Here is a 13,216-nt window from a genome sequence, read left to right on the forward strand (position 1 = left end):
CAAATCCATACTGACTATCAGTCATCACAGTCGTTCTCAAATCTTTCCCAATTTCACAAGCTTTTGTCAATGCAATTAATTCAGCAACTTGCGCAGATTTCACTCCTTTCAATGATGATGCTTCCATTACTTCTGAAACCTTACACACTGCATATGCTGCACATAGCACACCCTCATCATTCCTCAGGCATGATCCATCCACAAACAACACATGATCACTCTCATGCAAGGGAAGATCCCTTATGTCTGGTCTCGGTTTTGTACAGTAATCAAGCACATCCAAACAATTGTGATCATCTTCTGTTTTCACACCCACATTTTCAATATCCGGCAACAATGTCGCTGGATTCACATTCACACATCTCTCAAGAGTCACATTTGATGCCCCAAGAATGACTTTTTCATATTTTGTCAACCGACTATGTGACATATACTGAGTTCTGCTTCTTGTCAAAAGAATTGCCACATTATGAGGTACGAATACCCTTACAGGATATCCCATTATGATTCCCTCACTCTGTTCTAGGCTTCTGCATGTTGCAGCCACAGATTTCAGACAACCTGGTAAACCCACAGCTACAGGGTCAAGTGTCGATGAGAAGTACGCAATAGGCCTTCTCAGTAATCCATGCTTCTGAATTAACACTGAAAGTGCACATCCATTTCTCTCACTGCAGTACAATTCAAACTCTTTTTCATAATCAGGCATACCCAAAGCAGGGGCTTCACACATTCTGCTTTTCAGCTCTTCGAATGCTGCCATTTGTTCTCCATCTAGTTCCAATGGGTCTGTCATCTCACTTTTAGTCAGCTTAATCAGTGGCGTTGCTATCAGCGAAAAATTAATTATCCACTGACGACAATAACCCACCATTCCCAGGAACATTCTCACTTCCCTCTGGGTCTTTGGGGCTTTCATTTCCCTGATAATTTTGATCCTGTCATCAGTCACTTTTCTCAGACCTTTCTCAATATTGTGTCCAAGATAATGCACCTCTTTCTTGCAGAACTGCAATTTAGCTGGAGATACTTTTAACCCTCCATCTGCCAGATGATTCAGTAAAGCTATAGTATCTACTTCACAAGCTTCACGTGTCTTTGATGCCACAAGTAGGTCATCGATATACTGCACTAATACTGAGTTTTCAGGCATGATCAAACTCTCCAATGACTTTCAATAACTGATTGAATATTGAAGGACTCTCTGTATACCCCTGTGGGATACGACACCATGCTAAAATACGCTGACCAAATCTAAATGCAAAGATCGGCTGGCTGTCATGATGCAATGGAATTGAAAAGAAAGCATGACACAAATCAATCACTGTATACCACTCAGCATCATGTGGAATCTGATACAAAATCACTAATGGATTTGGCACAATAGGACAACATGCCACCACAATTTGATTAACTTTTCTCAAATCCTGTACGATCCTGAATTTCCCATTAGGCTTCTTTAGCCCCATTATCGGTGAATTACACGGACTACTCAGTAGTTCCCTCAGAACTCCCTGCTGAATCATTTTCTCAATTATAGGAGTTATTCCCTCAATTATTTCTGGTGTCATTTTGTACTGAGGAATGTTAGGATAAGTAATTCCCTCTTTCACTGAAATTTTCACAGGATCTACATTATTCATCAATCCCACATCCTCTCCAGTAAAATCCCAAACTGTCCTTTTCACTGTGTCTCTCAGCTCTTGAGGCAAATCCTCTGGATCAAACACAGCATATGCACCAATTAACTCACTTTCTCTATTTTCTAGAGTCATTCGGTACAAAACATCCTCATCTGGTGTTTCAAAAGCTATTCCATCTGGTGTACAAAAAATTGTACAATTCATCTTACAGAGTAGATCCCTACCTAACAGGTTCACTGGACTTGTGTCACAGACGATAAATCTGTGCATGTCTGAAAATTTCCCTATTTGTACTCTTACTGGTTCAGTAAGACGTGTTCTGATTTGTGTATTGGCTACACCAACTACTTGGATTGCTTCATCCGAGAGAGGAAGATTTCTAATATCTGTTGACCTGACAGTTGATCTTGTCGCACCTGTGTCTACTAAAAAAGTAACACCTTCTTCATTTATTTTTCCATCCACAAATGGTCCTGCCTGGTCTATTTCTAGAGTTGCACCAAGTATGCACTCTTCCTCCTCTCTTCGGCACCGTCAATAATCACCCTCAGATTCACTCCCTTCATTCTTTAACAAGTACTGTTGTACCTGGTTAGAACGCCTTGGTTTGTTTACCTGCTCATCATTGTAGAATCCCGAATCCGGATTATACTTTTGTGCTCCTCTATTCTGCGGCAAGGGCGGTTTTGGCTCTTGACTCTGCTGTCTCACAACTTTCTGCTGTTGCTGCTGTTGATTTTTCCCCTCGTTCTGCACCTGTTGATTCAAGGAGTTTCCCTCATTATTCACTAATGGTGGATTGGTACATTCTGATCTCCAATGTCCCAGTTGGCCACAGTTGTGACATGGGAACTTCTTTTTTGCTTCCTCAAGATTCCCCTTTCCTTTCCCTGCATACCTAGGTCTATTCCCTGCATTATTTCCTGGATTATTCGCCTGTTCCACCAACTGTGCTTCCTGTCTTTCCGCATCTTTCACCTGTGCCCACATTGCTTTCTCTTTCAGCTTTCTTTGTTTTGCTTCAATCTCATCACTGAAGTATTTTGCATGTCTCAGAATCTCATCGATTTTCTTACTCTGCCAATCCACAGTATGCTCACGAATTCTTTCACTAATCTCAGGTCTCAGGCCATATACAAATCTGTATACAAAATGACTCAAATCCTTGTCACCCAGGTGTTCATCTCCACTGAATTGTTTAAATGCCAGTATCAGCCTCTCGTAAAAAGCATGAACTGATTATTTTGCTTCCTGATGTGTTCGATCTATTTTAACCCAGTCTGTTTCTTTTGGAGGTACTTTATTTTTCAGATATACAATCACCTGCTCATACTTTCTCATTACTTCTGGATCTGGTGCTCCTGTTCTCTGATCTCTTGGATATTCCTCGGTAGGCCAACTCACAACTATTTTACACTCAGCCCACAAATCTACTGGAACAATTATATCAAACAGACTATTCAGGTCAATCCACAGCACTTTTGACAATTTCACAAACCTGTCTACCTGCCTGTACCACTCGACGGGCTTTTCTCTCAATCGAAGGAAATCATTCGTAAATGATAAAATATCCTGTCTGGTCCATGGAACATGTACATATCCTCCTCCAGGTATTTCTCTCATAGGATAAATATCCACTGGTTTGTCCTTTTCTCTCACAGGAAATGGTGAATAAGTCATATCCCCTGATTCTTCTCTCTTTTTGTACCATCTATCCTTCCACTTTTCAACATCACCCCATTTTCGCAATAAAGCGATCATCTCTTTAATCTGTCCTGTTCTACCAGTACCATTCAAATTTTCTATATCCTTGTCTGTGAAATCCATCCTGTAAGACTTCTGCAAAACTTTCACTTTATCAATGTCAACTCCATAGTCATTTGCTATTGCTCTTAATCTGTCATGTGTATTTCTCGCTCTCCAGGTGATATTCTTGCATATGAATAATAATTCACCATCATGATGATTTTTTAGAATTTCTGTTGGAACTGTCCCTGCAACAAGCTCTTCTAATTCTACACGTAACCTAGCAACATCAATTGCTTGTGAATCTTTATCCCTCTTTTGAAGAACTTTCATCCATTCATTCAGATCCTCAGCTGTTATTTCAGTAGATTTTCTCACTGGAACCACTTTCTTCTGCGGTTCTAAAATCGGCATCCCTGAACAACTAGCTTCACCAGCATCCAGTCCTGAATTAGACTCCTCTAATCCTTCATTACAGGTGTCATGTCTGAATTTTCCTGCCCTTTTTCCTGAATCTCCTGAAGGACCAGCCAAACTTGTCAATCTATTCCCAACATATGGAATAACCAAACCATTCTCACCCTTCCTCTGCTTATCAAAAACAGGCATAACCGGACCTATGGTTACGGGTACCGTAACAGCATCTAGATTTTTTGTCAGTTCCTTGATCCTTTCAGTCAACTCCGATGTAGTTCTGGCTAATTCTCTCGTATTTTCGCCACTGCTTCTATTCTCTCTCTCCCTGAAAGGATTACCACTTCTTAACTCAGGTGTCACATTTTCTGCCTCAATGATACAATGCGTATCTCTTATCGGAGAAACAATTGGTGTACTCTCTTCTGGTTCCGGTCTATATGGAGGTGGTCTTTTGTAAATCATGTCATTTAAAACCTCATCCTCATATTCATTAACTCCATATCTTCTCACTTCTGCCTCGGGAACTCTTTCTGCTCCCTCTTCAACTGTTCTCACAGGATATAATCCCTCTGACATACTAGCATCTCGCCATCTTGTCATTCGATCATGATGAGTTTCACGACCATGTCTCCTCCCGAACATATACCTATAGTTGCCTCCAGACCTCTGTTTCTCTCGCTCATGTACTTCCTTTTCCCATTCCACTAAAGCCTCGAATTGTGTCGGTCTTGGTCTTGGGTCAAGACATAACATCTTTTCCCGTAAATTTTTCAACACGGCCAGATTAAATGAACCATGTTCTGGAAATGCTAAAACTCCATCTTCTTTGGTATACCTATCCCAATTCTCCAACCATATACAGGTATGATACCCATATCTCGCAGCCATGAAGGATGCAGGCGTTTTCGATGGAGGTAACAATTCACCCTCTCTCGTTTTAACATCTTTATCCTTGTCGAACCAATTTTTAATCTTTCTGAACAAAGATTTTTTCTTTTTCTCTTCTTGGTAATACATTTTAACGCTTACCAAAACTTTCTAATCCCTTCCGTAATACAACTACACAATATGATTTTTCAACCAATAACAGCGCGACTCACACTAACGCACCAATCCTGGAATGTTACGTCACTAGAATAGCTCCACCAATCCTTGCGCGGCTCACACCAACGCACCAATCTCAGCGCGAGCACTATTCTGATCTAATATCCAATGAGAGCGCGGTCTGTTTGACGTCAGCAGTAGCTGCAGTTTCTCGCTCCTGTCTCCTGTCAGTCGTCTACCCCTCCTTTACAAAATTTCTCAGTAGACTTCGTGTCGAATTTCTACAAAATCTATTAGTTACAACATAAAAACATCTCCATTGTCTGCTTCGCTCACCAAAGAATAATAAAGAAAATCTATTTCACAAGAAACCTCTCGTTGACACAGTAGCACATCCCTCTACTCTGCCCTTCTAACATACATTCATTAACTGTTTCCTCTAGGACTTGTCCAAAGAGTCTTACAATCAACTAAATGTATAAACATTCACGCACATTCATACAAGAAAATATAGTACATACACACAGAATCCTGCTTTTCCCGAGAACAGCGGACAATCTGCTCCACTACAGAATTATAACACACACCAACCAAGCAGCTTACTTCTACCCAGTTTCTCAAACAAGCTCAGAGAATACCTATTACTTCTCCCGCGATAAGCTTTAACGGCGAACCTTACGGATCCCTGGGACTTAAAACCAGAGTTTCACAGATAACCTTCACTACCATACGCACTCCTTATATACCAGAAATATCTCTAATAGTAACATATAACAATGTCACTGATTCCGAACCCAGACAATGTGAATTTTCCTGCATACGTACAGGACCAACAATCCCGTCTTTCCCGAAAGCAGCATATACTTCCCTCTGCCCTACTACGGAACTGCTACTAGCTCCCAAGTTCCAGAAGCACTACATATAACTCAACATGACGACTCCAACATATAGTATTAGTACACATACCAACATCAATCAATAATCAATAATCAATAAGCTAATGTACAAGCAATCTAATCAGATCAAGACAATCATCAATAACCATCATCACTCTGCTACCAGGAACTTGATGCAGATTGGGGTGTACAAAATCTCCCTACTTCCACGGATAGAGTAATTTCACAGTTACACGCACATACACTCACCATACACTAGGGCCCATTTCACTAACATACACTCAAATACTCTACCAGCATTGATCCTGTGGAAAGAAAACTCCTAAAACTCCTAAACCCCACATCTACACCGAGGTCGATAAGACCTAGCTATTGCAATTGTCATAATCTAAACAATCTATACATCAATAATCAAATAGAGTACTCAATAATTGACAAGAAATAATCACCAACACCGTATTTAAAATTATGATTCTTTATCTAAAATTAGTCAAAAGAAATTAATCAGAATAAATCATTTTCTCATAATTACCTATTCTAGCTAAATGTCAGAATGGGTCATCAGGACAAGTCTCTCAGTAGAAATCTCCCAAGTCACCGTCCTCACAGCATCGATCCTCACCAACGCATGGCAAAGTGGCAAAACGCAATGGAATGAAACCCTCTCTAGTCTAGTATATTTATAATAATTCAGACAAAGGAAAGAAACATTTAATATTACTTCATCCGCCGAACCGCTGAGCAGAGCGAGAAGGAAAGGATGTAGCATCGCTACATTTTGAAAAATCTCCGCTCAGAAAAAGTCACAAAAATAAAAAGACAGAACAGGAACTAAATCTTAAAATGTTTCTTCTCAACTTCCACACATTTCCTCTGGTGAGCTCAGAGTTTAGAGTCTTTCTTTAAAGCTCCTTTGTTTTCCAAGGCTGCCAAGGCTGCTGTCCCAATGCATCTGGAAACATGCCCAGATCTGCTGCTGTCCTCACGGAAAGTTTTAACCAGGCAAGGACTGTGGACAGATGACTCGCGTCCATATTCAGCAAGGCCTTTTCCATCACAAATTCTCACTCGAAACCAGGCTTCAAAAGTCAACCATCTTTTAGTAGGCCACAATAGGCCACAATAGACCATCTTAATTAAAAGAGACAAAACAACGTTACCACAGCATAGTGATTAAACAGTGTTAACCCCACTAATACCCTTATGTGTATGCAATTATCTAGCTTTAGCAACACAAAAAAGCATTAATTCAAAAGCGTTTCGTGCTTAAAAATAAACAGCACTCAGCAACGTTTATTTAATAAAACATGCACATTGTCAATAGCAACACGTAAGCGTTCCCTCGTGTCGGTTTTCTCTTGTTAATACATACATATTGATTAATAAAAAACATTTACACAAAACAAATAATTAATGATTAAAAATTAGTAATTTTATTTTTACCACGTTTAGACAACTGAAGCTTCAAAACCCGATGAATTTTCAACAGAAAACTCTGCTCCAGCACTTCAACTATCTCCAAGGGCTTGGAAGAAGAGCTTGCCCCCTGAACTGAACCCCAGGACCAGTGGGTTCACCGTGTCTCCGCTCGTCTGAGAACTCGTGCCGTGTGCTTTCTCCCGCCGGAGTGCTCTGCGCACCTTGCCACCCCTCCTAGGGCCGTGACACCCAGAAGCCTGGCCGCCTCCCCTCGCCGAGAGCCCCGCTCTACCTGAGTCGCTCTGGACCCATCGAGGCTGGCCGCCCCGCTTCCCTGTCACCTGCCTGCCACTGGAGCGTGCCTGGTGCCCTCTCGCCCTCCCGCCGGATTTCTAATTGGGAAGTGAAATCAAGCCTCGGACGGCCGCCCGTACGTCGTAACGTATCCGGCCGCCCCGCTTCACCTCCAAGCCTGAGTCTGACCGTGCCGCCCTCCGCAGTGACCTCCCGCACAGTCCTTGCCGGAGGCCCTGGGCCGCACCTGTCTACCGAGAGCCGCCCGCTGAATTCTTGATCCGGAAGACCCGCGAGGTGCAGAACCTGCATCTCCCCCGAAGACTCGTCCAAGCACATCGCACGTTCCCAGGTACAGTGAACTCTCTATCGGACTCGGGGTCCGCAACGTTCTGATTTCCCCGTATCACTGTACCCTGGGTGCACTGCGCATCATCGTGACTGGACCGACTCAACCGAGCCCTGTGAAGCGCTCGTGATCGAATAAGTTACCAAAGAAAAGAACAGTGCCTAATTATCATCTTGTGGCTTCCATTTCGCAACCGTTATTGATGGTCTTGTACATGCCTGCGTAACAAAGGATCTTTTATATAAAGCATCCGTATTTTTGATACAACTTACGCCTGGTGTCCATTTGTGGGGGATCGTTGTGGTTTACTGTGTGTGATCATAAATGCTTAACTGACTAGCGCCCTGAAGTTTAGCCCTGACTGCTCGCGCCACACTACCTATAGGGTGAGCAGGGGTTGTTCTGAAGGGGTAATTCTCTCGCCCTGAATAGAAGAAGGGACCACTGCTTGTCACAAATACCTACCTGTGCCAACCAGAGGTTCCTCATTCTAACAAGGTGTTATTACTATACATTTCAAAAGATAGTTGATGTAATGACCTCCGAATGAGAGAAAGCAGAGATGGCATTGCTGGAATTTGCAGATATGACTGCTGGTTATAGGAGATGTCAGGGGTGAGCGTTTACCCAGCTGCATATGAAGAGGCAGCAGAAAGATAAAGTCAATATGGTTCCATAGAGCGCTTTTAATGATCCATAGTTTTCTCTTTCTACTCTCTTTGAAGACCCTCAGCAAGGTGTAGAAGGCTGTTGGTGTTTAAGGACCGGGCAAAACGTCACCCTTGTGTCACCTGCGGTCAAAATTTGCATGATGTCGTTTCCACAACCACATGCATTTTGGAGAATCAAAGTTCATGCTCAGAATTCTCGGGCAGATTTACAATCCCCTTGCGCCACTTTTGCGTCACTTTTCCCATGTTAAAAATGACGCACAAGGGGCTTGTAAATCTGCCCCTGTATGTTTTAGGATTGCCAATTGGAGAGCCTGTTGCGTCATATAGTTCAAACCTGACTACGGTAGTACCTTGTCGAACAACTGCAAAGTAAGAAAAGTAGGAATGTGAGGAGATGCAAGAGGGCAGGTATGTTTATCAACCGAGAGAAATTGCAATGAGAAACAAGCATTACCACAGCCAACCCCATTGTTTGCTGTGTGGTGAAAATGAGTTTTCTAAACCTTCACTTATACACACAAAACTGGTACAAAATTAACAAGAGGAGTACAAGACTTCCCTCAAAGACACATTTTCTAACGTTGTGGAGAGCAAGTGTGCTCTTTTTCCTCACACACAAAAACACGTAGGGGCAGATTTACTACTTCTGGCGCATCTCTGCTAATCAGCAGGGATGTGCCAGAAGAGTTGCGACGCATCTGCCCACCCGTGCGCCACCACTGATGCGCCGCATTTACAATGCGGCGCACCGTGGCGCACAGATGAGCAGATGTGTGTTGCATCCCCCCCCGCGGAAAGGCGACGCATTGCTGGAGTTGCGTTGCAAGCGCGACGCAGCTCCAGCAAGGCTCGGGGTTCCCCTGTCCTTAACATGCTGCGTCAATCCTTACGCCTGCTTCAAGCAGGCGCAGGGTTTTGATGCAACATGGCCGTAAAAGTGACTGAGTGAAATCTTGTAGATTTCACTCAGCCACTTTTCGGAGGCGTTCCTGCGCCGGAACGCCCCACACCCCCCTGTGCAGGAACGCCCACATGTGGCGCAGGGCTTTACAATGTGACGCATCTCCCTAGATGCGTCATGTTGTAAATAGCCCGCAGCATGGCGCTGGCTTTGCGCCGCCGCTGCATCACAAAAGTGACGCAACGGCGGCGCAAATCTGGCGTAAGGGGCTTGTAAATTTGCCCCGTAGAGTTTCTGCAGCAGCAGCGAAAACAACTTCTTGCACACAGAAATTGTGCAGTACGGCATGAGTTTCACAGACTTACCCAACACACTAACATGCACACACACACATGATTAATGTACAGACAGCAATAATAAATGCTCTTAAAACACACAGACCTGTGCAGCATTAACAGCAGCCTCCCAACCTTTCTTTGTAGACACAAAACAGCAGCCCGAGCATCACTTATGCCCTCCTGCACATTGCACATGCGCATTCACATGAACAGATAAAACACTCGCCGTGCACTGCCAGCAGCAGTAGACACCCGCAGGGCAGGCAGGGGTAGTTCAAGAAAAAGTAACATATCTTTAAAGACCTAACAAAAAATGAATGTGTGTCCTCATGTAACGTAACTGGTGCTATGTAAAGCGGTCTGAGACCCGATTGGATTCGGGTCAAGTTTGCGCTATATAAAACTCTGCAAAAAAAAAAAAGACAGTTTTCAAGCATTTTTACCTTTCATAGATTCACATACTTAAATTATTTCCCACTGTCAGGATTAAAATCCTCCGTGGAAATGTTAAATCACTATTGTCAGAATGCACAACTTTAAAATAGTACTTTATACACTCTATCCACCTTGCTCCTTGAGTTTTAAGGCAGACCCTAAGCTGGTGAACCTCAGAACTGTCCTTAAGAGGTCTCATATTTTCAGTTAAAGGTACCAAAATGACTACCGCTGCCCCCTCAGATTCCACTGTTGCTTGCAACAACCTACCGTGGGACAAATTGACGAAAAAAATTAGCAAGCCGCTATTATACCCACTTTCCATCCCATTACACTACCAGGCATCCATTCCCGTAACTCATGAAAAATACCTGCCGGACCATGGGGCATATTATCAAGGATGGCGTTAAAAATTATCGCCGGTTTAGCGGCAGAAAACCGCCGCTAAAGCGGCGATAATAGGCTTGATAATATGCCCTATGGAATTCTAATAGAAGTCCATGTTCTGGTGTGAACATGGGCTTCTATTTGAATTCTCCAGGGCATATTATCAAGCCCATTATCGCCGCTTTAGCGGCAGTTTTCTGCCGCTAAACCGGCAATAATTTTAACGCCGTCCTTGATAATATACCCCAACGCTAGTTGGGGCTGGGGTGAGCACTTGGGGTGAACTCTGCCATGACGGTCTATTTATTACTCAAGAGGAAATGCTCGCTGGAGGGACAACGATGCCCCTAGATGTCTTCCTATATATTAGATTACACCATGAGGTAAAGACCGTCACCCTTAACTTCCTGCAGGAGCCCCCCATGTTTAACACACTGCATATGTTACTTACCTCTAAAGGACTGCAACACTTGGTATCCCGTCTGTACCACTTTTCGCAGCTGGAGATCCTTGACATAGGGAGGGGTGCCCTGGGAAGGGGGTGGTACCTGGAATTGGGACCTCCTCTCACTGACACACATGGGCTCTATTGTTGTCAACAGACAGGGCGCATCACAACAAGCAGCAGGTTTCGCATTATCCATCCATTACTAATTTCTGCACTGGATGTACTATACTAGTGCAAGATTATATAAATATAATCTTCGCTCAGATGACAGATGTACTAGGTGTGGGCATAAGAGCTGGACTTCCTCCACCTGGCCTGGGCATGTAATCAGATTTGGTCTTCTTGGGGAGAGGCTGAGGGGGCGCTGTTGCTCATAAATGGGCAGCCAATCACTCTTACACCATTAGTGGCCATTTTGGGACACACAGGAGACATTGAGATGGGTTTTTGGATATATGTATCACTTAGCCTACTACTGACCAAGAAATTAGTTGCATGTAAGTGGGGTAGGGACCAGGAACCGAAATTTAAGGACAGGCTGTACATTTTAATATACTGCAAAGACCAGCTTATCTACGCTGAATTGTTGCCCCATAGCTTAAGCCCAGAGACATACCACATCAGGGGTAACAAGCGCTATATAAATGCAAACCTTTTCCCCTCTTCTATCCCTCTGCTACCCTTCTCAATCCAAATAACTGACTAGCATTTCCACCACTCAAATGACTTTCATGCGTCACTATACTTATTCAACACTAATCCTTCATGGGTTCCGGAGTAGCATGCTACTTACCAAAAAACTCTTCAACACCCCATCAGGGGTAACACACGCTGTATAAATGCAAATCTATTTCCTGCTTCTATCCTTCTCAATCCAAATAACTGACTAACCTATCCACCACTCAAATTACTTTCATATTTCACTACACTAATTCAACACTAATTCGTTATAGGTTCCGGAGTAGCGTGCTACTGGCCTCGTCATGGTTTGTAAGCGATATATAAATGCAATTGCAATACAATATAATACATATGTTGAGACCGACTACGCCACAGTGGGCCACATGTACGAGTGAACAGTGCTGATGGAGTATCACTTTTCATGATGCTCTGGTGGAGCAGCCCCCCAAATCACATCAATGTCGCAATGCAAAGTCTGTCTGCGTGACATTGCATGGCCTCATAGGTATGCAGTAGGGCAAGCCACGGCAAAGTGCACCATCGACCCTACATTAAGGATGTGTACCATGTGCCTTGCGGTGGCCTTTGCAATGCAACACCAATGAAGATCTCACACATTTCCACACATCCTATGCTCAGAGACCCTGGAACTGCTTGTAAATAGTGAGCCTCCCAAGGGAAGGGAGAATGAGGACACATGATTACATGCCTCTTTCTCTTGTCCAATTACTATGTGACAAATAGAAGAAGGGAATTGCATAGGTTGTGGCTTTTTGGTACTGGAATGTGTCACTAAAAGCATGACGTCATGTGAGGACACTAAGCTGACACACCTGCATCGTGGTGCAAGGGGGTGTGATGGCAATAGTAACTACCATGTGATGGTGCGTATGTGGACAAACTGTTGAAGTCCTGTATGTTTGGAATATGGCACATTCCACCCCTTCACTTTGGAAGCAGGTCAGCACAGCCAAATAACATTCATTGCTGCCCAGTGTCAACAACTGCTACATGAGGCCAAGTGTGTGCATTCAATAGTGTCAAACAGCCTCACTAATGCAACACCATGTAAAATGCTGCTTCCAAACACCCTGTTGAAGCAGGCAATCCCTGTTGTAAGTGTGTGTGTCCATATGTAAATCCCATGGTTATGAGGCATGAGATGTATTCAAGACCTGTGAAACTGGGACGTCACAAGATCATGTCTACCATGCTACATTACATCACTCATCACACACACACATCACATCCTATGTACACACCGTTTTGGAGCGCACAAACCACTCTATCAGTCCTCCAAGGCTCCAGACTGTGCAGCAAGGTGCAGCCTCATGCACAAACTTCATCTCCCATAACCGCCAACAACACAGTCATCTTGGGAATGATCTGCCTGTCTTGGAGCAATGCTGCACAAGCTCTGACAGCGCAACCACAGAACCCTGGTCATGTGATCATGTGGAAAATATTTACTACACTGTCCACGAGTAGTGTGGCACTGCAGTGCAGTTCAGTCGAGGCAGGAATGACTCGATGGTGGGGGTGCG

The sequence above is a fragment of the Triturus cristatus genome, chromosome 1_2 (genome assembly GCF_964204655.1).
Source record: "Triturus cristatus chromosome 1_2, aTriCri1.1, whole genome shotgun sequence".
Taxonomy (NCBI): Eukaryota; Metazoa; Chordata; class Amphibia; order Caudata; family Salamandridae; genus Triturus; species Triturus cristatus.